We start from the raw sequence: 27,362 nt of genomic DNA, 5'->3' as shown, positions 1-27,362 counted from the left end.
TGGGATCCTCCAGGCCAGAATATTGGAGTGGGTAGCCTCTCCCTTCTCTAGGGGATCTTCCCAACCCAGGGATCAAACCCAGGTCTACCGCATTGTAGACATATTCTTTACCAGCTGAGCCACAAGGGAAGCCCAAGAAGACTGGAGTGGGTAGCTTATCCCTTCTCCAGTGGATCCGGTTCAGGCTATACACCTTTAGTAGAATATCATAGACATGATATAGCATTCATGATATAGCATTCTTACTGCCTCTTATCAGGTGTCACATCAGTTTCATTTGTCATACTACTAATGATGTTAACTTTGTTGACTTGATTAAGGTACTGTCTGCCAGGATTCTTCACTTTGTAATTAATATGTATTTTGTAGGAGGTATTTTGAGACTATGTAAATATACCATTCCTCATTAAGCTCTCAGTTTATCTGTTGATTTTTTTTATACCAGTGTGGACTTGTAGATTCCAGCTTTATTCCTTGATTATAATCAGTTACTATTATTTATTTTGATAGTCAAGCTGTCTCAGATTTGATCAGTGGTACTCCTGCAAAATGGCACTATGTCCTTTTAAGAAATCTGCATTATTTTGGAGGTGCTGCCTTATTTTCAGGTACCAGAAAATATTCCAGGCTCAGCTTGTATCTTCCCAGCCATTTTCCCAAGAAGTCCTGAATTCTATAGGAGGAAAATGGTAGTTAGCATCATGATCTGGATGCTAAATATGCTTATTGGTATTGTGTGGTACTGACCCTCTTAGTAGACGGGGCTAGAGACACACACCCCTATGCCCACACCACATCTAAATACATGTACATACATGCATACACACGTACATACATTTGTCTATCTCTCTATCCATCCATCCATTTTGAAAATCATGAGTTCACGCTGATGTCTGCAACTCAAATCCAACACCACAAACTAGTTTCCCGTTTCCTACCTTTCCATACTTGTAATTCCTTTCTCTGACAAACAGAAACTTCACTCTCATCATGTTTAATGTATTCACTTGTTTATCTATTCCCCAATCGCTTTTTGGTGCTGCCTGCTACACACCCCTCCCCTCCATCATTGGGATGCCACCAATTTATCTCCTGTATGCAGGCTTCCTCTCTCTCCTGGGGCCCGCAGATCCTGGATCACTGTTGCTGCATTCCCCTAAGGATCCTCTCCTTACCGGACTTTGTTTCAACACCCATGCCAGGGTCTACCTTATTCCCCATCCAACTTGATGCCTACCCGCAGAATTTCACCTAACGGCATTTGGACTGAATTGTTCTTGAAGGAAAAGAAGCGGGGAGGGAAAGAAGAAAAGAAGCATTAACTTCAATCATAATGAAAATCCTGATTATTTTCAAGTACTTTTTCATTTTAAAATACTACTAGGGGCCAAATATAAAAGAAATTTGTTACTTAAATTTTGAAAATTCCATTTAATGCTAGAAAATTTTGTCTTCTTTCCTCCATCTTAGGCCTTTTAAGGGAATTAAGGGTTTCCCGCCCCCCCCCCCCCTCATTTTCTATCTCTTATAGGCAATTTGGATAAAGACATTTCAGGTTGATTTCTTCTGAGTTCTACTACTCAATGAGTTACAAAGTAAAACAGTTCTGTCATAAAATCAAGGTCGAATGACAAATCAAGAAATTTTCAAAGAATAAAAACATAAGTAAATGCACATGTAGTCTATATCTGAGAATAAACGGTATTCCAAGTTTATTATATTCACTCAGAGGTATTGAGTCTGTCATTTGCATCCTGCCAGGCTCAATACTATTATTCCAGCATATGAGTGTCTTGTTGCTTTCCTCTCTATTAGAAAATACTATCTACCTTCTCTACCTGACTTCTATAAACTGCTTAATCCCAAGAAGAGTGTTATAATTTAACTGACTCTCTAATAAGAGGTCATCAGGATTACTCTCATCAAGATGTGTATGCCCAACAATAATACTCTCAATATAAGGGAAACTGAAATACATTTAATATATATATATATTTATATACACATTATGTGTACTTACAACTTACACATATATACTTTACATTTATAAGTATACATTTATAATTTATAGATATTTATATTCATTTCAGTTTCCCTTATATTGAGAGTGCTCATTTAAAAAAAGAGTCTATGCCATCTCCAGGAATTTAATTGCTATTCCATCTGTGTAATTGCTAAATCTGAGGCAACAGAGTAATACTGACTTCATATGAAAAAGAATTAATCCAGACTTCTCTGATTCCACTGGGCAACATTTGCCCTCACATACACATGTAGGCACACGGCTCACATGCTACTCTGCTTGTCAGAAAGGCTGCCTGGACACACAGGAGGAGCTGGAGGTGACAGGGGAGTGAGTGCCTGAGGAGTATTGATTTTTTCAGTGCTGGCTTTGGTTGTCTCTGATGAATTCCAGGTTGCTCTACAAAAGAAAAGAATAGTTTTATAGCAGCTAGAACTGAATACAAAATAGAGTTGATGGTGAATCATTTATATGTTTGTTCAAAAGACTCTCCCTTTCTGAAGTGAGCCTGGGAGGATTTGTGTACCACAGGTGAGAAATACAGCCACTCACCACTCCTCCAGTGCCCTTCACATACTGGATTTCTCTTTAGGACTCAGCCCAGAAACACTCTTATTCCTTGAGGAAAGACGCAAAGAGATGTAAATGCAAAGTTTCATGGTATTAATAATACCATCTGACTGCTTGTAAGGAAACAGCTGTCATGAAGGTCAAAATGCTACACAATATGTTCAGAATTAAAATTGGGAATTAATTTTAATAAATGAATTAATGTCCTAAAAACTATTCAAAAGGTCTAGAATTAGAGTATGTAAAATCACTTATTATTGCAAGATGAATAATTAAGTAATAATATAGATCCTGAAAGGTCTTAGTTATAATAGTACCCTACAAATTTTGCAATTTTGCCCCAAAAGACCCTTAAAATGAGTAAACATTTATCTTTATTGACTCTGTTGATACTATTTAATTCAGAGTAAATTAAAGTGTTTGGGGGTGGGAGAAGAGACACAGGAACCTGAAAAATCTGTTTTTGCAAAACCTGGAAAACCCTGAATTGCAATCTTCTGTACTAAGGGGATTTAGCTGGAAGCACCTAGAACAGTGTTGGGCTCTTGATAAATATTTGACAAATAAATGATTGGAACATGAAAAAAAAAATTAAGGTGGTGCATTCTACTGTGGTGAATCTAAACAACACATGGAAAACAATTTGAGTGGCATGTTTTCCCATACTTAAATCATGCTTAATCTTATCTAATGGAATCAAGCACATATAAAGCTAATCTTATCCAATGGAATCACTTAAGTATCACTTCAATAGTTCATATTTGGAGAAAAAGAGAGCCATACCAACCAAAAAGAAATTGGAAATTGGAGTTTGTTCAAATTTAATAAAATTCAGGAAGCACAGAGTCCCAGATAAGAGCAACCCAAATAGGTTCCTACAAAGACACATGATTAAAATGAAAAATAAAAAAATGAAGATAAAGAGAGAGTCTTTAGAACAGCAAGGTAAAACAACTAGTTATGTACAAAGAAGCTCTCATAAGGCTGTGTGTGCTCTGCTAAGTTGGTTCAGTCACGTCCGGCTCTTTGCGACCGCGTGGACTGTAGCCCGCCAGGCTCCTCTGTCCATGGGATTCTCCAGGCAAGAATACTGAAGTGAGTTGCCATGCCCTCTTCCAGGGGATCTTCCCAACCCAGGGATCAAACCTATGTCTTTTATGTATCCTGTGTTATCAGGCAGGTTCTTTACTACTAACGTCACCTGGAAAGCCCTCATAAGGCTATCAACTGACTTTTCAATAGAAATTTCACAGGCCTGCAGGGAATGGCAAAAAAGAAAGGAAGGAAATGGCAACCCACTCCAGTATTCTAGGTTGGAGAATTCTAAGGACAAAGGAGCCTGGCAGTTACAGTTCATGGGGTTGCAAACAGTTGGACACGACTTAGCGACTAACATTTTCACTTTCATTTTCAAAGTTATAAATAAAAAAATTATGAAAGAAAAATCTCACTGGTAAATGCAAACATATCACAGAAGTAGTGGATCAAGCACATACAAACCTAGTAGCAAGGTTAAAAGACAAAGTAATAAAATCACCTGTATCTACAATAAGTAGTTAAAGCATACAGGAAATAAAAAGATGTAAAATGTGATGTCAAAATAGAAACTGGGGGGTGGTAGGAAAACGTAAGAAATGTGTTCAAAACTAAGAGATAACCAACTTAAAATAAACACCTACAGTCATTGGTTGTTACATATAAACTTTATAGGAACTATAAACCAAAACTGCATAATATATACATACAAAATAAAGGGAATCCAAACATAATGCTAAAGATAGTCATCAAATCACAAAGCAAGAGAACAAAAGAAGAAGAAAAGGAAAGAGAAGATCCACAAAAGCAATCAGAAAATAATTAACAAAATGGCAATAAGTACCTGAAACAAAGTGAAAGTATTAGTCACTCAGCCATGTCCAACTCTTTGCTACTTCATGGACTGTAGCCCATCAAGCTTCTCTGTCTATAGGATTTCCCAGGCAAGAATACTGGAGTGGGTTGTCATTTCCTTCTGCAGGGGATCTCACTAATAAATTAAAAGGGGCTTCCTTGGTGGCTCAGTGGTAAGGAATCCATCTGCCAATGCAGAAGATGCAGGTTCCATCCCTGGGTCAGGAAGATCCCCTGGAGAAGGAAATGGCAGCCCACTGCAGTATTCTTGCCTGAGAAATCCCACGGACAGAGGAGCCTGGAGGGCTACAGTCCATGGGTTGTAAAAAGAGTGGGACAAAACTTAGCAACTCAACAACAACAATCAACAAATAATTTAAATGTAGATGGACTTAAGATTGAAGACAGAATGAGAAGGGGACCATAGAGGATAAGCTGGTTGGATGGCATCACCGACTCAATGGACATGAGTTTGAGCAAGCTCCAGGAGATGGTGAAGGACAGATAGGCCTGGTGTGCTGCAATCCATGGGGTCACAAAGAGTCAGACATGACTTAGCGACTGAACAACAACTCCAATTAAAAGACATAAGGTGATTCTATACAAAACAGTATGAGCTTCCTTTAAAAACTAAAAGTAGAGCTACTGTATGATCCAGAAATCCCACTCCTGAGCATATATCTGGAAAAGATAAAAATTCTAATTTGAAAAGAAGCTTGCCCTCCAATGTTCATAGCAGCAGTATTTACAATAGCCAAGACACAGAAACAACCTAAATGCCTAACAACAGATAACTGGCTTAAAAAGATGTGGTATATATATATATATATATATATATATATATATATGTATACACACACACAAGGATAAAGTGTTAGTTGCACAGCCGCGTCCGACTCTCTGCGACTCTGTGGACTGTAGCTCACCAGGCTCCTCTGTCCATGGGATTCTCCAGGCAAGAATACTGAAATGGGTTGCCATTCCCATCTCCAGTGGGATCTTCCCTACCCAGGGATTGAACCCAGGTCTCCTGCATTGCAGGCAGATTCTTTATCATTTGAGCCACCATAATGAATTATTTGTGTACAGGCTCAGTCACTCAGTTGTGTCTGACTCTGCAACTCCAGGGGCTGCAGTCCACCAGCCTCCTCTGTTCATGGAATTTTCCAGACAAAAATATTGTAATGGGTTACCATTTCTTACTCCAGGGGATTTTCTCAGTCCATGGATGGAACCCATGTCTCCTGCATTGGAAGGCAGATTCTTCACCACTGAACCATCTGAGAAGCCCCCATAATGGATTATTGCAGGCATGCTCACTCACTCAGTTGTGTCCCACTCTGAGATCCCATGAAATGTAGCCCACCAGGCTCCTCTGTCCTACAGAATTTTCCAGGCAAGAATTCTGAAGTGGGATGCCATTTTCTACTCCAGGGATGATGGATTATTATCCACCCATGGAAAAGAATGAAATATTGACATTTGCAGCAACATGGAAGGACCTAGAGAATATTATACTAAATGAAGTAAATCGGACAGAGAGACAAATGCTATATGATACCGTTTTTATGTGGAATCTAAAATGCAATACAAATGAATCTATGTTCAAAATAGAAACAGACTTGCAGACATGGAACACAAACTTATGGTTACCAAAAGGGAAAATGGAGTAGAGATAAAATAGGAGCATTACACAATTAACAGATACAAGCTGCTTACATAAAATAGATCAGCAACAGGGATTTATTGTATAACACAGGGAAAATGGCTGTCAGAGGAGGCCTTGCAAATAGCTGTGAAAAGAAGAGAAGTGAAAAGCAAAGGAGAAAAGGAAAAATATACCTATTTGAATGCAGAGTTTCAAAGGATAGCAAGGAGAGATAAGAAAGCCTTCCTCAGCAATCAATGCAAAGAAACAGAGGAAAACAATAGAATTGGAAAGACTAGAAATCTCTTCAAGAAAATTAGAGATACCAAGGGAACATTTTATACAAAGATGGGCTAAAAAAGGACAGAAATGGTAGGGACCTAAATGAAGCAGAAGATATTAAGAAGAGGTGGCAAGAATACACAGAAGAACTATACAAAAAGATCTTCACGACCCAGATAATCACGATGGTGTGATCACTCACCTAGAGCCAGACATCCTGGATGTGAAGTCAAGTGGGCCTTAGGAAGCATCACTATGAACAAAGCTAGTGGAGGTGATGGAATTCCTGTTGAGCTATTTCAAATCCTGGAAGATGATGCTGTGAAATTCCTGCACTCAGTATGTCAGCAAATTTGGAAAACTCAACAGTGGCCACAGGATGGGAAAAGGTCAGTTTTCATTCCAATCCCAAAAAGGCAATGCCAAAGAATGCTCAAACTACCACACAATTGCACTCATCTCACACGCTAGTAAAGTAATGCTCAAAATTCTCCAAGCCAAGCTTTAGCAGTATGTGAACCATGAATTTCCAGATGCTCAAGCTGGCTTTAGAAAAGGTAGAGGAACCAGAGATCAAATTGCCAACATCTGTTAGATCATCGAAAAAGCAAGACAGTTCCAGGAAACATCTATTTCTGCTTTATTGACTATGCCAAAGCCTTTGACTGTGTGGATCACAAGAAACTGTGGAAAATTCTGAAAGAGATGGGAATACCAGTCCACCTGACCTGCCTCTTAAAAATCTGTATGTAGGTCAGGAAGCAACAGTTAAAACTGGACATGGAACAACAGACTGGTTCCAAATAGGAAAAGGAGTACATCAAGGTTGTAAATTGTCACCCTGCTTATTTAACTTCTATGCAGAGTACATCATGAAAAACGCTGGGCTGGAGGAAGCACAGCTGGAATCAAGATTGCCGGGAGAAATATCAATAACGTCAGATATGCAGATGACACCACCCTTATGGCAGAAAGTGAAGAAGAACTAAAGGGCTTCTTGAGGAAAGTGAAAGAGGAGACTGAAAAAGTTGGCTTAAAGCTCAACATTCAGAAAACTAAGATCGTGGCATCTGGTCCCATCATTTCAGGCAAAAAAAAAAAAAAAAAATGGGGAAAGAGTGGGAACAGTGGCTGGCTTTATTTTTTGAAGCTCCAGAATCACTGCAGATGGTGATTACAGCCATGAAATTAAAAGATGCTTACTCCTTGAAAGGAAAGTTATGACCAACCTAGATAGCATATTAAAAAGCAGAGATATTACTTTGTCAACAAAGGTCTGTCTAGCCAAGGCTATGGTTTTTCCAGTGGTCATGTATGGATGTGAGAGTTGGACTATAAAGAAAGCTGAGCACAGATGAATTGATGCTTTTGAACTTTGGTGCTGGAGAAGACTCTTGAAAGTCCCTTGAACTTCAAGGAGATCCACTAGTCCATCCTAAAGGAGATCAGTCCTGGGTGTTCATTCGTAGGACTGATGTTGAAGCTGAAACTCCAATACTTTTGCCACTTCATGCGAAGAGCTGACTCATTTGAAAAGACCCTGATGCTGAGAAAGACTGAGGGCAGGAGGAGAAGGAGACAACAGAGGATGAGATGGTTTGATGACATCACCAACTCAATGGGCATGAGTTTGAGTAAACTCTGGGAGTTGGTGATGGACAGGGAGGCCTGGGGTGCTTCAGTCCATGGGGTCACAAAGAGTTGGACAGGACTGAGCAACTGAACTGAACTGAACTGAACTGAATATTTACTATTCTTCAATGCAAAGATTTTTATTTTACAGTCCACTAAAAATGTTCATAAAGAAAATATTGGAGGATTTCTCAAAACAATAGCTGAAGATATGTTCCATGGTGTTGCCCAACATTCTTGTGTGGAAGCCATGGATAAAGCAATTTTCAGCATGCAGTGGTAATTTGTCTCTCTCTCCTCTGATGACTGGTGATAAGTACTTCTTCTTGCAAGTACAGCCCAGTATATTCCCCATTTTCTAAGTTTCCCTGGATTCAGTTTAAGAGGAAATTTTATAAGATGCAGTCTGACTTTAGGAAACAAGAGAATCTCAAATAAACAAGCTAACATTCCCTTAAAAGAACTAGAAAAAAAAATTAAAGAAGACACAAAGTTAGTAGAAGGAAGGGAATAGTAAAGATTAGAGCAGAGATAAATGAAATAGAGACCAAAGGAAATAATCAATTCAGTTCAGTCACTCAGTCATCTCTGACTGTTTGCAACCCCATGAATCCAGGCCTCCCTGTCCATCACCAACTCCCAGAGTTCACTCAAACTCATGTGCATCAAGTTGGTGATGCCATCCAGCCATCTCATCCTCTGTCATCCCCTTCTCCTCCTGCCCCCAATCCCTCCCAGCATCAGGGTCTTTCCCAATGAGTCAACTCTTCACATGAGGTGGCCAAAGTATTGGAGTTTCAGCCTCAGCATCAGTCCTTCCAATGAACACCCAGGACTGATCTTTAGAATGGACTGGTTGGATCTCCTTGCAGTTCAAGGGATGCTCAAGAGTCTTCTCTAACACCAAAGTTCAAAAGCATCAATTCTTTGGTGCTCAGCTTTCTTCACAATCCAACTCTCATATCCATACATGACCACTGGAAAAACCATAGCCTTGACAACACAGACCTTTGTTGCAAAGTAATATCTCTGCTTTTTAATATGCTGTCTAGTTTGGTCATAACTTTCCTTCCAAGGAGTAAGTGTCTTTTAATTTCATGGCTGCAATCACCATCTGCAGTGATTTTGGAGCCCCCCAAAATAAAGTCAGTCACTGTTTCCACTGTTTCCCCATCTATTTGCCATGAAGTGATGGTACCAGATGCCATGATCCTAGTTTTCTTAATGCCAATCTTTTCACTCTCCTCTTTCACTTTCCTCAAGAAGCCCTTTAGTTCTTCTTAACTTTCTGCCATAAGGGTGGTGTCATCTGCAAATCTGAGGTTATTGATATTTCTCCTGACAATCTTGATTCCAGCTTGTGCTTCCTCCAGCCCAGTGTTTGTCATGATGTACTCTGCATATAACTTGGGGCTGGTGCACTGGGACGGCCCAGAGGGATGGTATGGGGAGGGAGGAGGGAGGAGGGTTCAGGATGGGGAACACATGTATACCTGTGGCGGATTCATTTTGATATTTGGCAAAACTAATACAATTATGTAAAGTTTAAAAATAAAATTAGAAAAAAAATAAATAAAATAAAGAAGGAAAAAAAAAAATAAGCAGGGTGACTATATATAGCCTTGATGTACTCCTTTTCTTATTTGGGACCAGCCTGTTGTTCCATGTCCAGGTCTAACTGTTGCTTCCTGACCTGCATATAGATTTCTCAATAGACAGGTCACGTGGTCTGGTATTCCCATTGTTTTCAGAATTTTCCACAGTTTATTGTGATTCACACAATCAAAGGCTTTGGCATAGTCAATAAAGCAGAAATAGATGTTTTTCTGGAACCCTCTTGCTTTTCACAGGAAATCAGTGGAGAAATAACTCCAGAAAGAATGAAGGGATGGAGCCAAAGCAAAACAATGCTCAGCTGTGGATGTGACTGGTGATAGAATCAAGGTCCTATGCTGTAAAGAGCAATATTGCATAGGAACCTAGAATGTTAGGTCCATGAATCAAGGCAAATTGGAAGTGGTCAAACAGGAGATGGCAAGAGTGAATGTTGACACTCTAGGAATCAGCGAACTAAAATGGACTGGAATGGGTGAATTTAACTCAGATGACCATTATATCTACTACTGAGGGCAGGAATCCCTTAGAAGAAATGGAGTAGCCATCATGGTCAAGAAAAGGAAATAATACAAAAGATTAATGAAACCAAAAGCTGGGTTCTTTGAAAAGATAATAAAATTAATAAACTTTCATCCAGACTCTTTAAGAAAAAAATGATGCTCCTAAAATTAAAAATAAAAGCGAATTTGCAACTGACACCACAGAAATAAAAAGGACCATAAAAACTAGTAAGAACAATTATATAGTGTTTAAAATGGACAATCTAGAAGAAATGAACAAATTCCTGCAAATGTACAATCTCCCAAGACTGAATCGGGAAGAAATAAAAAATATGAGCAGATCATTTACTAGGAATGAAATTGAATCTGTAAGAAAAAAGTTTCCAATAAACAAAAGTCCAGGACCAGATGGTTGCACACATAAATTATATCGCATATTTAAAGACAAGAAAACACTTACCCTTTTCCAACTATTTCAAAAACTGAAAAGGAAGAAATGCTTCCAAACTCATTCTACAAAATCAGCAATACCCTAATAACACATTCTCCATGTTTAAGTGGGCTTTATTGCAAGGACGCAAGGATGGTTCAATATCCACAAATCAAAAATGTGATACATCGTACTAACAAAAAGAGAAGGATGTCAAAATCAAATGGATTGATCCCTGATCCTCCTAGCTGTTGCAAGAAGTTGTAGGAGGTAAAGTTACCCTCTTTGAAACTGCAGCCCAGCCTCAACTAAACTCAACTCTTGAAGTGTTATGAATGCCCAGCCTGCCGGCATAACCTTCAGACATTCATTTTCTGAAAACAAAACAAAATGATATCTCAACTCCCACTCTCCTTCTATACCCAATATCCAGAATACAGCTAAACATTACTAGACATGTGAATAAGTAAGCCTGGGCCTCGGCCCCTAGGGTCCCCCACACAGGGACATCCCACCCCCATCAGCTAAATCAGATCCCGTGAAACACCCAGTTGGAAGAGAGTGCTTAATGGAGGAGGTTTCTTGTATCATCAAAGAAGGCTCATAATGCTTTCTGGGGAGGTGAAATGATTTAAGAAAGGAAGTGAGAAGCATTGTATATTGCATGAGAAGGTATAAATTAAGATGAAATCATATTGATTTCTTTATTCCTTAAAAGAGTCTCCTTTTTTGTCCACTAGAAGTATAATTTATTAAAACTCATGACTCAATCCATGGAAGTTCTAATTTGCTATTACATGTCTGCAAGAATAACTTGATATTTCAAAGGTTGTTTTTCTTAAAATGCCGTACTTCTCAAAATGCCTTCCCTTATGCTTATAAGACTACAAATTTCTAATAAAAAAAAGAGAATATACAAATTATATCTTGTAGCTAATTGTACTTTATCAAGCTATTTATTTAATCAGAAAGCCAATATGGTAGGCTGCGAGGAATGAAGAATTAACCAGATGCTCATTGATAACTTAGAAAATTCTATGTGAAAAAGCAGTGAATATTTTCTCCATTATCCCATTTAAACAGATGTTCTGCCTAATCTGCATTCACTTTACTTACTGTCTTATCTTTGACCCTTTCTTTGAAGGTATTCATGAAAGAGAATGTCAGTATTTACTTACCTGCTGTGCTTCCATCTGCCTAAGCAGTGCATGGGTAAACACAAATTATATTTTCTTTGTATGACTTTGAATGACAGAACATAACGAAGACTTCATAGTCATTGAATGATCAAATATTATCTCTTTAGTCCCAGGATAAACTATAACATCATCTTACATCTGGTTATTTTATACTAGGAACAGATGCTTTCAAACACTTCAAATTAGAAATTCCGATTTCCAGATTCCTCAGAGGTTTCTCAAAACAAGTTTTTGTAGGCCTGCACATTTGGCCATTTTGTTATTAATTTTCTCTGCCTGGACAGGTGGGTTGGGTTAGAAAGAACAACAGTAATTATTTGTGTTATGTGTTGGTTATTTTAGCCATCCAGTCAAATAAGCCCTCATGATTGCAGTCCCAGGTGTCCATTGATGGTTTGGGGTTAAAAGCTCAATCTGAAAAGAGCGTGGCTATTTGGGATTTGTTTCATTGTCCAAACAGCTTGGTAGTTTTCCAACTGGACAGGGACCTGAAGTAGATAAAATTATCTCTGAAAAGATATCTTCCCATATGTCTTAAAAATGTATTTCTTACCTATAAGGGCTTCAGATACCAGTTTCTTAGTTGGAATAAGAGAGGAGACATTGCAGCTATAAACTATTTAAATAAAAACCTTTCAAAAGTCAAGGATTTGCCACCAAGTTAAAGGTGATGTCTTTGGGGTTCTGGCTAAGAAAATATACTAACATCATGAAGATTTTTCTGAATGGTCTAATGATATAGCACATGGCATAAATAAATTTAAGTTTTTACACATACCTTGTCTCTGACAATCATGCTGGGGATAGAGACTTTCTCCATTGAAAAAATGGAAAAAACAAACAAACAAACAAACAAACTTGGGCTGGTGTTTATTGATACCATTCTTAAAGAGTTTGGGCATAATCTTCTTAAAGTATGTTTCACTTTATAAAAATGATACAATGAAATAAATCCCTGACATCATCCCTTCCTACTACATTTGTTTCTGGAAAAACTAGCATAGATGGCAACACATAAGACATTATACCACAAATCAGTGACTTAAAACAACAAACATCTCAGAGATTCTGAGTTAAGAATCTGAGAATGCCTTAGATGAATGTTATGGTTCATAGTCCCTGGTAGGTCTTCCCTGGTAGAGCTTTCTGGTAGTTCAGCTGGTAAAGAATCCACCTGCAATGCAGGAGACCCTAGTTTGATTCCTGGGTGGAAAAGATCCCCTGGAGAAAGGATAGGTTGCCCATTCCAGTATTCTTGGGCTTCTCTGGTGGCTCAGCAGGTAAAGAATCTGCCTGCAATGCAGGAGACCTGGGTTTGATCCCTGGATTGGGAAGATCCCCTGAAGGAGGGTATGGCAACCCACTCCAGTGTTCTTGCCTGAAGAATCCCCATGCACAGAGAAGACCCCTACAGTCCATGGGGTCACAAATAGTCAGACATGACTGAGTGACTAAGCACATAGTCTCTGGTAAAGTTCACTCAAGATGTTGTCTGGAACTTCTGTCCTCTGAAGGCATGGCTAGAGGTGAAGGGGTCTCTTCTAAGATGGAAATTGTAGAATTGAAAAATATAATCTGTGAAATAAAACTCACTAGATGGACTCTGTAGCAGAAGGAGATGACAGAGATTGACAGAATCTGCTTAAAAAATATGACCCAATTATAAGATATCTTCACAAAACTGAGTTAAAATATAATAATGTAGGTAGGTCTAAAATAAATGAAAGGAAAAAGATACATAATGCAGACACTAATTATAAGAAACCTGGAATGGTTATACTAATAACTTTTTCTCCAACAAATTAGATTTCAGAGCAAAGAAAATTACTGGGACAAATAAGGACACCAAATAATGATAAAAGGTCAATTTATAAGAGGCTATAACAACCTTAAGTAAAAAGGGAGAGTGAAAAAGTTGGCTTAAAACCCAATATTCAGAAAATTAAGATCATGGCATCTGGTCCTGTCACTTCACGGCAAATAGATGGGGAAATAGTGGAAACAGTGACAGACTTTATTTTTTGTGTGTCTGCTCCAAAATCACATCAGATGGTGACTGCAGCCATGATATTAAAAGACATTTACTCCTTGGAAGAAAAGTTATGACCAACCTAGACAGCACAATAAAAAGCAGAGACATTATGTTGCCAACAAAGGTCTGTCTAGTCAAAGCTATGGTTTTTCCAGTAGTCATGTATGGATGTGAGAGTTGGACTACAAAGAAAGCTGAGCACTGAACAATTGATGCTTTTGAACTGTGGTGTTGGAGAAGACTCTTGAGAGCCCCTTGGACAGCCAGGAGATCCAACCAGTCTATCCTAAAGGAGATCAGTCCCAAATATTCATTGGAGGGACTGATGCTGAAGCTGGAACTCCAATACTTTGGCCACCAGATGCGAAGAGCTGACTCATTGGAAAAGACCCTGATGCTGGGAAGGATTGAAGGCAGGAGGAGAAGGGGACAACAGAGGGTGAGATAGTTGGATGGCATCACCGACTCCATGGAGATGAGTTTGAGTAAACTCCGGGAGTTGGTGATGGACAAGGAGGCCTGGTGTGCTGCAGTCCATGGGGTTGCAAAGAGTCAAACACGACTGAGTGACTGAACTAAAAGTATGAGTACCAAAAACAAGGCTTAAGAATTCATGAAGCCAAATGACAGAACAAAGAAAAAAAGACAAATCTGCAATTGTTGGTGCCTTCAGCATCCCTGTGTCAATAATTTGTAGAGCTATTAGAAAATCAGCAAAGATATTGAAGAACTAAACACCCCCCCAAAATAGGATCTAATTAGCATTTATGGTATAAATTATCATTGACATCAGAATGTACATTTTTTTCAAACGCCCATGGAGCATTTGGACTTCCTTGCTGGCTCAGACAGTAAAGAGGGTGTCTGCAATGTAAAAGACCTGGGTTGGATCCCTGGGTTTAGAAGATCCCCTGGAGAAGGGAATGGCTACCAACTCCAGTATTCTTGCCTTAGAGAAGTCCATGGACAGGGAAGCCTGGTGAGCTATAGTCCATAGGGTTGCAAACAATTGGATTTGACTGAGCGAATTTCACTTCATTTTTATGGGATGTTTTCCAAGACAAATCACTTTCTGGGCTATCAAACAAACAAAAAAAGCATAACAAATTTTAAAAGGTGAAATAATTTAAAAGTGTTTTCTTACATTTATAATGGAATCAAACTAGAAATCTATACCAAAATGATACAAGAAAAATCCTAAAATTCCTAAATATTTTGACATCAAAAGGCATACTTCTAAATCTTCCTTAAGTCAAACAGGATGTCTCAGGGAAATCAATTCAACAGGTCTGTAGTGGGCTCAGCAATTTGCATTTTTTATAGGTTTCTGGTAGACACTGAAGCTGCTGGTCTATTCTAGGTTTAAGGGTGGAGCAGTGGGAAACCACATTTTGAAAACCACTGAGGTAGAGCATTGGAAATAAGAGTTCCTGTTTCAGAGGTATTTACATTGTGCATGCAGTCCAACATGCCATCAAGACCATCTCTAAGAAAAAGAAATGCAAAAAGGCAAAATGGTTGTCTGAGGAGACCTTACAAGTAGCTGAGAAAATAAGAGAAGCTAAAGGCAAAGGAGAAAAGGAAAGATAAATCCATCTGAATGCAGAGTTCCAAAGAATAGCAAGGAGGTATAAGAAAGCTTTCAACCAGATTGGAAAAAAAGAAGTAAAACTCTCACTGTTTGGAAATGACATGATCCTCTACATAGAAAACCCTAAAGACTCCACCAGAAAATTACTAGAGCTAATCAATGAATATAGTAAAGTTTCAGGATATAAAATAAAAAACACAGAAATCCCTTGCATTCCTATACACTAACAATGAGAAAACAGAAAGAGAAATTAAGGAAACAATTCCATTCACCATTGCAACAAAAAGAATAAAATACTTAGGAATATATCTACCTAAAGAAACAAAAGACCTATATATTGAAAACTATAAAACACTGATGAAAGAAATCAAAGAGGACACAAATAGATGAAGAAATATACCATGTTCATGTATCAGAAGAATCAATATAGTGAAAATGAGTATACTACCCAAAGCAATCTACAGATTTATTGCAATCCCTATCAAGCTACCAACAGTATTTTTCACAGAGCTAGAACAAATAATGTCACAATTTCTATGGAAATACAAAAAACCTCAAATAGCCAATGCAATCTTGAGAAAGAAGAATGGAACTGGAGGAATCAACCTGCCTGACTTCAGGCTCTACTACAAAGCCACAGTTATCAAGACGGTATGGTACTGGCACAAAGACAGAAATATAGATCAATGGAACAAAATAGAAAGCCCAGAGATAAATCCAAGCACATATGGACACCTTATCTTTGACAAAGGAGGCAAGAATATACAATGGATTAAAGACAACCTCTTTAACAAGTTAAAACTGGTCAACCACTTGTAAAAGAATGAAACTAGAACACTTTCCAACACCATATACAAAAATAAACTCAAAATGGATTAAAGATCTAAATGTAGGACCAGAAACTACAAAACTCTTAGAGGAAAACATGGGCAAAACACTCTCTGACATAAATCACCGCAGGATCCTCTGTGACCTACCTCCCAGAATATTGGAAATAAAAGCAAAAATAAACAAATGGGACCTAATTAAAACTGAAACCTTCTGCACAACAAAGGAAACTATAAGCAAAGTGAAAAGAGAGCCTTCAGAATGGGAGAAAATAATAGCAAATGAAGCAACTGACAAAGAATTAATCTCAAAAATATACAAGCAGCCCCATGCAGCTCAATTCCAGAAAAATAAATGACCCAATCAAAAAATGGGCTAAACAATTAAACAGACATTTCTCCAAAAAAGACATACAGATGGCTAACAAACACATGAAAAGATGCTCAACATCACTCATTATCAGTTTAATTCAGTTCAGTTCAGTCGCTCAGTCGTGTCGGACTCTTTGCGACCCCATGAATCGCAGCATGCCAGGCCTCCCTGTCCATCACCAACTCCCGGAGTTCACTCAAACTCATGTCCATCGAGTTGGTGATGCCATCCAGCCATCTCATCCTCTGTTGTCCCCTTTTCTTCCTACCCCCAATCCCTCCCAGCATCAGAGTCTTTTGAGTCAACTCTTCGCACGAGGCGGCCAAAGTACTGGAGTTTCAGCTTTAGCATCATTCCTTCCAAAGAACTCCTTTAGAATAGACTGGTTGGATCTTCTTGCTGTCCAAGGGACTCTCAAGAGTTTTCTCCAACACCACATTTCAAAAGCATCAATTCTTCAGCACTCAGCCTTCTTCACAGTCCAACTCTCACATCCATACATGACCACTGGAAAAACCATAGCCTTGACTAGACGAACCTTTGTTGGCAAAGTAATGTCTCTGCTTTTCAATATCCTATCTAAGTTGGCCATAACTTTCCTTCCAAGGAGTAAGCATCTTTTAATTTCATGGCGGCAGTCACCATCTGCAGTGATTTTGGAGCCCCAAAAAATAAAGTCTGACACTGTTTCCACTGTTTCCCCATCAATTTGCCATAAAGTGATGGGACCAGATGCCATTACCTTCGTTTTCTGAATGTTGAGCTTTAAGCCAACTTTCCACTCTCCTCTTTCACTTTCATCAAGAGGCTTTTTAGTTCCTCTTCACTTTCTGCCATAAGGGTGGTGTCATCTGCATATCTGAGCTTATTGAGATTTCTCCCGGCAATCTTGATTCCAGCTTGTGCTTCTTCCAGCCCAGCGTTTCTCATGATGTACTCTGCATATAAGTTAAATAAGCATGGTGACAATATACAGCCTTGATGTACTCCTTTTCCTATTTGGAACCAGTCTGTTGTTCCATGTCCAGTTCTAACTGTTGCTTCCTGCCCTGCATACAGGTTTCTCAAGAGGCAGGTCAGGTGGTCTGGTATTCCCATCTCCCACAGTTTATTGTGATCCACACAGTCAAAGGTTTTGGCTTAGTCAATAAAGCAGAAACAGATGTTTTTCTGGAACTCTCTTGCTTGATCCAGCGGATGTTGGCAATTTGATCTCTGGTTCCTCTGTCTTTTCTAATAAAGCTTAATTTGCATTAATAAAGGCACTATTAAGGACCATGCCCCTTTGCCTGGCATCCTAGTTGTTTAACATAATTTTTACCTGTTCAGCCCCTGAAGACTTGTTTGTTGTTCCTATTTAGATAATGTAATTGAATGATGGCACATAGAATGTATAGTGTAATATTTGCTATTACTTGATATGCTTGGTATGAGAAAATCAGCAAATACATCATTTGTTCCCACCTCAGCACCATATTCACAACTATGCAAACTTCCATTTTAATTCATGGTGGTGCCTAGTTTGTGTGGTTCAAATAGCTAGATGGGTAACAGAGTGATGGAACATTGATCGCACAATGCCCATGTAGTTGTGCCTTTTCTTAAGAAAGAGGAAAATAAAGGGAAAAAAAAGAATAAAGATAAGAAAACAATAACAAAATTCACTTTTACTAAAGTTAATGGCAAACACGAGCTATTCACAAGAGTCTTATGTATCTTTATAATTTCATAAAAGCTTTGTGTAAAATAGGTGCCAATCTACAAATGGCATAGATGAACTCAACAAATGTTTATTATGTTCCTATGTGTGTCAGACATTATATTTAAAATGTATATTATGGTCTATGATAACCACACTATATTCATTAATTTTATAATGCTTTTATTTCAAATATTTTGATCTATGGAAATAATAATCTTGTATAATTTAATAAATCATGTTCTATGGTTAGCTGGATTAAATCAGTTTTAGCTGCTGGAATAAAGATCTCAGATTCATTTTAAAAACTATTTTATGATTTTTAAAACTCCTATACGGATAAAAATATTAATAGTGATTAAATCCTTTTTATTAGCAAATCGGTAATTGTCACCAATAGAAGCAAGAATTAAAGAAGTAAAAACTTTGAAATTGAGAGGAGAAAGTTTTTATCCAAACCTTGCGTTCTCATATCACATTAAATAGGAACCTTAAACTCTTCCTTTCTGTTAAGGTTTTAGGGTCTCGAAATTACTTGCCTGTCACTAACCAATGAGAGCAGAAAAATATAGTTTTCCGTTTAAAAGTCAAATCATTTAAATTCTATCTTGCATCTATGGTTTGTTAAGAAGAAATATAGCTACAACTCTGTTCAGTAGAACCAATGCTGATGACTGTAAAAACAGGATGAGAATGTCCTTTAAAAAGTTTTGTCAATTAATTTTAATGACAATAAGCATAGAAATTAATTGAATTCAGTAAGTGACTCACTCTGCTAAACTAATAATTTAATCAGTGTTGGTCAACTATTAGGTTTACTCTTTAAGAAACACATATATAATACACATGTACTTTTCTTTTAATGATATGTAGTCTGTTTTATTACACATTAAGATAATTTTCAGCTTCATAACAAGGACTACCATTTTCCACTTATAAATGAGTTTAAGTTTCATTTTTTGTCTCTGGCATTATTGGTATAATAGAGTGAGTAAACGCGCTTTTCCTTTAGCTAACAATCGTTAAGCATCCACACTGCCTGGCCACTGGATCCTAAATACTCTGCAGCGTTTGTTTTTTTTTTTGTAACTGCATCATCTTGCTTATCACCTTAGCCCCTATTAGACGGACTTCACAACAGTCCACTGAAGCCTGTAACTTAGTGACCAGGATCATATTAAGTGTTAAAGTTCCCTGAAACCTTGATGGTTAGAAGGGAGGTGATTGAGACTATTATTTGAAAATCTGAGGAAAATTTTTTAATTACTAAATAAAGAGGCTTAAATTGCTTAAAGAAACTTTTTAAAAATTTTAGGATAGTTTTACACTTACAGAAATGAATTGTGACGATAGTGCAGAGTTCCCATGTATACTCCATACCCAGTTCTCTTATTAATGTCTTGCATTTGTAGTACATTTGTTACAATTAATGTACTAATACTGATAGCTTACCATTGTCTAAAGTCCATACTTTATTCAGATTTCCTCAGCTTTTGCCTAATTTCATTTCTCTATTCCAGGATCTCATCTAGGAAACCAGAGAAGCCATATTGTAATTAATTGTCATGTCTCCTTGGGGTCATCTTGACTGTCACAGTTTCTCAGGTTTTCCTTGTTTTTGATAACCTTGACAGTTTGCAGAAGAAATGATTAGGCATTTCATAGAATGCCCTTCAGTTGAGCTTTGTCTGTTTTTTTTTTTTTTTTTTTTTTTATGGTTAGACTGGAGTTACAGGTTTTGGGAAGGAATGCCAGGCTAAAATGTAGTTCTCATCACATCATATTATCCACATGATTTATCACTTTTGAAGTTATTCTAGTCAAACTGCAGTGCTTAACAATTTTGTCCATTTTAAAGTTATTCTTTCCTTTTCTTTTTCTGTACTGTACTCTTATGAAGGCAGTCACTGTGCACAGCCCCAGGAGTGGAGTTATGTCACATCTTTTAAAGAAGGAGTATCTATATATACTATATGGGACATTTCTACATGGGCTATTTGTCTATTTCCCCCCATTTATTTATTTATTCAATCATTTATCTGTATCAGTAGGGACTAAAGGGTACTTTAAAAAAATTCTTTCTGTTATAATTCTATACTACTTCAAATGTCCTGCTTTGCACATGAGAGCTCTATCAGTTGGCTCTTTGACATAATTCCTTTCCTGTGTGTGTGTGTTTAATTCATCTTTCTTACTTTTTGACACTACAAGACGCTCCAAGGTCATCTTGTGTATTTTCTGCTCCGGTCTCAGAATCAGCCACTTCTCCAAAGAATCTTGGTTTCGTCTTCTTTTTTTTTTTCCTTTTTGAGTATGGCATTGGAAATCAAGATTTAAAAAAAAAAAATTTATTTTTTGGCTGCACTGGCTCTTCATTGTTAAGCGTGGACTTTCTCTAGCTGTGACAAGGAGGGGGTGGGGGGTGGGGCTACTCTCTAGGTGTGCTGCACCATCTTCTCGCTTCAGGGGCTTCTCTTGTTGCAGAGCACAGGCTCTGAAGCTTGTGGGCTTCAGTAGTTGCAGCATGTGGGCTCAGTAGTTGCGATGCATGGACTTAGTTGTCCTGCATGTGTGGAATCTTCCAGGACCAGGGATGGAACCCAAGACCCCTGCATTGGCAGGTAGATTCTTAATCACTGGACCATGAGGGAAGTCTGGAAATCAAGGTCTTGATTCTAAGTGTGCGTGTTGTTACTAGAGAGTCATTGTTTCTAGGCCCTCTCATTTGACAGAGAAATATGACTGTATAGTATATGCCTAGGAGAAGGCAATGGCACCCCACTCCAGTGTTCTTGTGTGGAAAATCCCATGGATGGAGGAGCCTGGAGGGCTGCAGTCCATGGGGTCGCAAGAGTTGGACACAACTGAGTGACTTTACTTTCACTTTTTACTTTCATGCATTGGAGAAGGAACTGGCAACCCACTCCAGTGTTCTTGCCTGGAGAATCCCAAGGCTGGGGGAGCCTGGTGGGCTGCCGTCTATGGGGTCTCACAGAGTTGGACATGACTGAAGCGACTTAGCAGCAGTGGCATCAGCAGTATATGCTTATATACTAACTGGTATATATGTATGTGTTTGTAGATATCTCTGTATGTAACCACCTGTTTCTATGTTAACTAAACATGAGTTCGTATTGATGTCAAAATCTCTGTTCCATTAACATATGGATTATCCTTGCCTTTTCCCCTTGCTTATCTGTAATCTCCTGCTCCAGCAATGATAATCTGAATCTTTTCATCTGCTAACAGTTTACTTGTTTAATTCTAATGTACACATATATGGTGGTTTCAAAATTGTTAACCCATACCTCTGGGAGCCAACTTTATCGATTAGAATGTAGTGTTCACTATATCCCCTTTTAAAATCTAGTTTTAGAGACTACTAGAGAAGGGAATGGCAACCCATTCCAGTATTCTTGCCTCGAGCATTCCATGGACAGAGGAGCCTGGTGGGCTACAGTCCATGGGGTGGCAAAGAATTGGACACAACTAAACAACTAACACTTTAGAGACTACTGAATAACATGGGACTGTTGAAGTCTCTAACATAATAAGGAGTTTTTCTACTTTTCCTTCAGTTCTATTTGTTCTATATGCTTGGAAAATTGATCCCTTTATAATATGTAATACTCATCTTTATCCTTGATACACTTCCCTGTTCTAATGTCTGCTTTGTCTGAAATCATCAATCTTTTGATTAGTGTTTGCAGGTACAGCTTTCTTCAATATTTTTACATTTAATGTACTTGAGTCACTATATTAAAATGTGTTTTGATAGGCAACATATAGCTGATGCTTGTTTTTGTATTCCACTTAACAATTTGTTGTTTTTAAATTGTTTACACTTAAAGAGGTTTTTGAAATTGATAAAGTTGAATTAATAACCATCATATACTTAACTGCATTGTAGTTAAATCAAATGCATATTAAGTTATATTTACTGTTTGTTTCTTTTTATTTCTGCTTTCCCCCCAACTTCTCTGGTTCTAATCAAACATTTCGTACTATTTCATTTTATCTCCTTTCTGTGTCAGTTATATTTCTCTTTTTAGTGGTTGTTCTAAAGTTTGCAATACACATCTTTTAACCTAAGTCCACTTTCAGATAACAATGTGTAGTTCCTCTCCTCTGCACATCACAAATGAAAGATTGAATGACATGTTTTCATCAAGAGATTATTTTCGGTCCACCTCAATCCACTCTGCCCTCCAGCTCCTTATCCTTGGAAGCCTGGATTTGGTATAACAATTAATTTGAACTTGTCTTTCAATTATTTTTTCTCTTATTTCTATATGCTTCAAGCATTTTGACATTTTTTTCTGATTCTTGAAGGGAACGAGTCTCCTTACCAAAACATACTGTCAAAGTGAAAGAAGGTGAGTCGCTCAGTCATGTCCGACTCTTTGTGATCACATGGACTATACAGTCAATGGGACTCTCCAGGCCAGAATACTGGAGTGGGTGGCCTTTCCCTTCTCCAGGGCATCTTCCCAACCCAGGGATCGAACTCAGGTCTCCCACATGATAGGAGGATTCTTTACCAGCTGAGCCATCAGGGAAGCCTAAGAATACTGGAGTGGGTAGCCTATCCCTCCTCCAGGGGATCTTCCCATCCCAGGAATCGAACCATGGTCTCCTGCATTTCAGGCAGATTCTTTACCAGCTGAGCTAACAGGGAAGCCCAAACTCTCAATCATTTAAAATGATTAGGATAAGTCCTGAGGAGCACTCCCAGGTTGGTAGTCATATTCTATTCTTGACCTGGATATGTGTGTTCATGTTACAATAATTTGTTAATGATTTCTGTATTTTTCATGAATATGTCACATCAGATCAGATCAGATCAGATCAGTCGCTCAGTCGTGTCTGACTCTTTGCAACCCCATGAATTGCAGCACGCCAGGCCTCCCTGTCCATCACCAAGTCCCAGAGTTCACTCAGACTCATGTCCATCGAGTCAGTGATGCCATCCAGCCATCTCATCCTCTGTCGTCCCCTTCTCCTATTGCCCCCAATCCCTCCCGGCATCAGAGTCTTTTCCAATAAGTCAACTCTTCGCATGAGGTGGCCAAAGTACTGGAGTTTCAGCTTTAGCATCATTCCTTCCAAAGAAATTCCAGGGCTGATCTCCTTTAGAATGGACTGGTTGGATCTCCTTGCAGTCCAAGGGACTCTCAGGAGTCTTCTCCAACACCACAGTTCAAAAGCATCAATTCTTCGGTGCTCAGCCTTCTTCACAGTCCAACTCTCACATCCATACATGACCACAGGAAAAACCATAGCCTTGACTAGACGAACCTTTGTTGGCAAAGTAATGTCTCTGCTTTTCAATATGCTATCTAGGTTGGTCATAACTTTCCTTCCAAGGAGTAAGTGTCTTTTAATTTCATGGCTGCATTCACCATCTGCAGTGATTTTGGAGCCCAGGAAAATACAATCTGACACTGTTTCCACTGTTTCCCCATCTATATCCCATGAAGTGATGGGACTGGATGCCATGATCTTTGTTTTCTGAATGTTGAACTTTAAGCCAACTTTTTCACTCTCCACTTTCACTTTCATCAAGAGGCTTTTGAGTTCCTCTTCACTTTCTGCCATAAGGGTGGTGTCATCTGCATATCTGAGGTTATTGATATTTCTCCCGGCAATCTTGATTCCAGCTTGTGTTTCTTCCAGTCCAGCGTTTCTCATGATGTACTCTGCATATGAGTTAAATAAACAGGATGACAATATACAGCCTTGACGAACTCCTTTTCCTATTTGGAACCAGTCTGTTGTTCCATGTCCAGTTCTAACTGTTGCTTCCTGACCTGCATACAGATTTCTCAAGAGGCAGATCAGGTGGTCTGGTATTCCCATCTCTTTCAGAATTTTCCACAGTCACATAGCTATTTAAAAAGGTTATAAAGCAAAAACACAATTGAAAAGAACAGGAGGGTTGGTTTTTTTTTTAACAGAAATTTACACTTTTCCACTCATATGTGGATTATAATTGCAATATAAAACAGAGTCTCTTAGATATTTTGACAAATATTTCTCAGTTTTAAAAAAGACTACAGCTCTAAAAATGTCTGTGTGTTGGAGTTAATAATGAAATCTCCCACACACCCTGCAAATTGAGTCTAGTTCTGCCTGCTCCCCAGACTCTGGAAGCCTGCTCTCCTCACAGTTGGGCTACTGGAGCTTACGTCCTGGTGGCAGTCTGTCAAAACTTGAGCTAATTTCTAAGCAGAAAGGATTTAAGGAGCTTTAGCTTAACATTTTAAGATTCAGAATTTGGTTATTCTTGCTTTTACTCTTGCCATGATCATATGACCCAGTTCTGAAAGCTTTACTTTTTTCTTATTTATTGTTGCCTCAGTTCTGACTCTGTAAACTGTCACTCTATTCTTGGTAAGATGGTAACTTTGCTTTTCTCTGTTCCATTCTTCCCTGATTCCCCAGAGACTAGCATTATATATCTGAATCCTGGCCTGGTGTTTGAGCTCTTGCTATCACCTGAGAAACTCTCTTGTTCCAACAGTTTGTCTTAGTAGGTTTCAATGAAATACATATTGGCATTTTACCTGATATTTCCATGCTAACTTTTCTATAGCTATTCTTTGTTAGTTTCATTTCCCCAACTTCAATTGATTTTCACTATTTGTACTTGTTTTCTGCTTCCATAGTATAAATCAGCTGATATTATTGATATCAATCAACATAAATTAATTGATGTTAAGAAGAGGTGGATGGAGAAGGCAATGGCACCCCACTCCAGCACTCTTGCCTGGAAAATCCTATGGACAGAGGAGCCTGGTGGGCTGCAGTCCATGGGGTTGCTAAGAGTCGGACATGACTGAGCGACTTCACTTTCACTTTTCACTTTCATGCATTGGAGAAGGAAATGGCAATCCACTCCAGTGTTCTTGCCTGGAGAATCCCAGGGATGGGGGAGCCTCATGGGCTGCTGTCTATGGGGTCGCACAGAGTCAGACACGACTGAAGCGACTTAGCAGCAGCAGCAGCAGCAGAGGTGGAAAGAATACAAAGAAGAACTATATAAAAAAGGTCTTAGTGACCCAGATAGCCATGATGATGTTATCCTTCACCTAGAGCCAGATACCCTGGAATGTGGAGTGTGAAATCAAGTGGGCCTTAGGAAGCATCACTACTGGAGGTGATGAAATTCCAGCTGATCTTTTTCAACTCATAAAAGATGATGCTGTTAAAGTGCTCAACTCAATATGCTAGCAAATTTGGAAAACTCAGCAGTGGCCACAGGACTGGAAAAGGTCAGTTTTCATTCCAATCCCAAGGAAGGGCTATGCTAAAGAATGTGCAATCTACCGCACGATTGCACTCATCTCACATGCTAGCAATGTAATTCTCAAAATCCTTCAAGATAGGCTTCAACATTATGAAAACCAAGAACTTCCAGATGTACAAGCTAGATTTAGAAAAGGCAGAGGAACCAGAGATCAAATTGCCAACATCTGTTTGATCATTGAAAAAACAAGTGAGTTCCAGAAAAACATCTACTTCTGCTTCATTGACTGCTCTAAAGTCTTTGCCTGTGTAGATCACAACAATCTGTGGAAAATTCTTCAAAAGATGGGAGTACCGTGTCATCCTTCCTGCCTGCTGTGAAACCTGTATGCAGGTCAAGAAGCAGCAGTTAGAACTGGATGTGGAACAACAGACTGGTTCCAAATTAGGAAAGGAATACATCAGGGTTATATATTGTCACTCTGCTTATTCAACTTATATGCAGAATACATCATGAGAAAGGCCAGGCTGGAGGAAGCACAAGCTGGAATCAAGATTGCTGGGAGAAAATATCAATTACCTCAGAAATGCAGATGACACCACCCTTATGGCAGAAAGTGAAGAAGAACTAAAGAGCCTCTTGATGAACGTGAAAGACAGAGTAAAAAACCTGGCTTAAAACTCAACATTAAAAAAAATTAAGATCATGGCATTGGTTCCATCACTTCATGGCAAGTAGATGGGGAAAAATGGAAGCAGTGGCAGATTTTATTTTCTTGGGCTCCAAAATCACTATGGGTGGTGAGTGCAGGCATGAAATTAAGACACTTGCTCCTTGGAAGAAAAGCTATTACTAACCTAGACAGCATATTAAATAGCAGAGACTGCTTTGCCAACAAAGGTCCATCTAGTCAAAGCTATGGACTTTTTCCAGTAGTCATGTATGGATGTGAGAGTTGGACCATAAAGAAGGGTGAGCACTGAAGAATTGATGACTTTGAATTGTGGTGCTGAAGACTCTTAAGAGTCTCTTGTACAGTAAGGAGATCCAACCAGTCAATCCTAAAAGAAATCAGTCCTGAATATTCACTGGAAGGAATGATGCTGAAGCTCCAATACTTTGGACACCTGATGGGAAGCATCAACTCATTGGAAAAGACCCTGATGCTGGGAAAGATTAAAGGCAGGATGAGAAGGGGAGGAAAGAAGATGAGATGGCTGGATGGAATCACTGGCTCAATGGACATGAGTTTGAGCAAGCTCCAGAAAATAGTGAGAGACAGGGAAGCCTGGCGTGCTGCAGTCAATGGGGTCACAAAGAATCAGACACGACTGAGTGACTGAACAGTAACAATATGCTTCAACATGGGCCTTTTCATAACATTTCCATGTTTTAGACTTCTTTCTAAGTCCTACCTGGGCACAAGATTATGAATATAGGATATAAAATAGAAGGGACCTCAGAGTAAATGTATACAAACCTTTCCTTTTACAAAAGAGACTGAGACTAAGGTAGTAAATGCTGGGCGATATTATTATAAAGTAGATAATATTGTAAAGTTACTTGCAGAAATGTTTTTCTTTATGGCCATCTGGTGTTTGATTCAAGAGAGAGCCAAATGTGTGGACCTGAAGTCAGCTTCACAAAGCTCTGGACTCTCCATAAAGGTGAGAAAAACACAGCCTGAGTGCTCACATCCTTAAAAGGTCATAGATGTTTCCAGAGAACTGGTAATTTGGTCGAGGCTGGGAGTTGGCAGAGAGAGGCTGTATTTGGGAGTCTCAGCTCTGAAGGTTTTGG

The sequence above is a fragment of the Bos indicus x Bos taurus genome, chromosome 19, assembly GCF_003369695.1.
Source record: "Bos indicus x Bos taurus breed Angus x Brahman F1 hybrid chromosome 19, Bos_hybrid_MaternalHap_v2.0, whole genome shotgun sequence".
Lineage (NCBI taxonomy): Eukaryota > Metazoa > Chordata > Mammalia > Artiodactyla > Bovidae > Bos > Bos indicus x Bos taurus.
The sequence above is the reverse complement of the archived record's forward strand: the minus strand, read 5'-3'. Positions refer to the sequence as shown.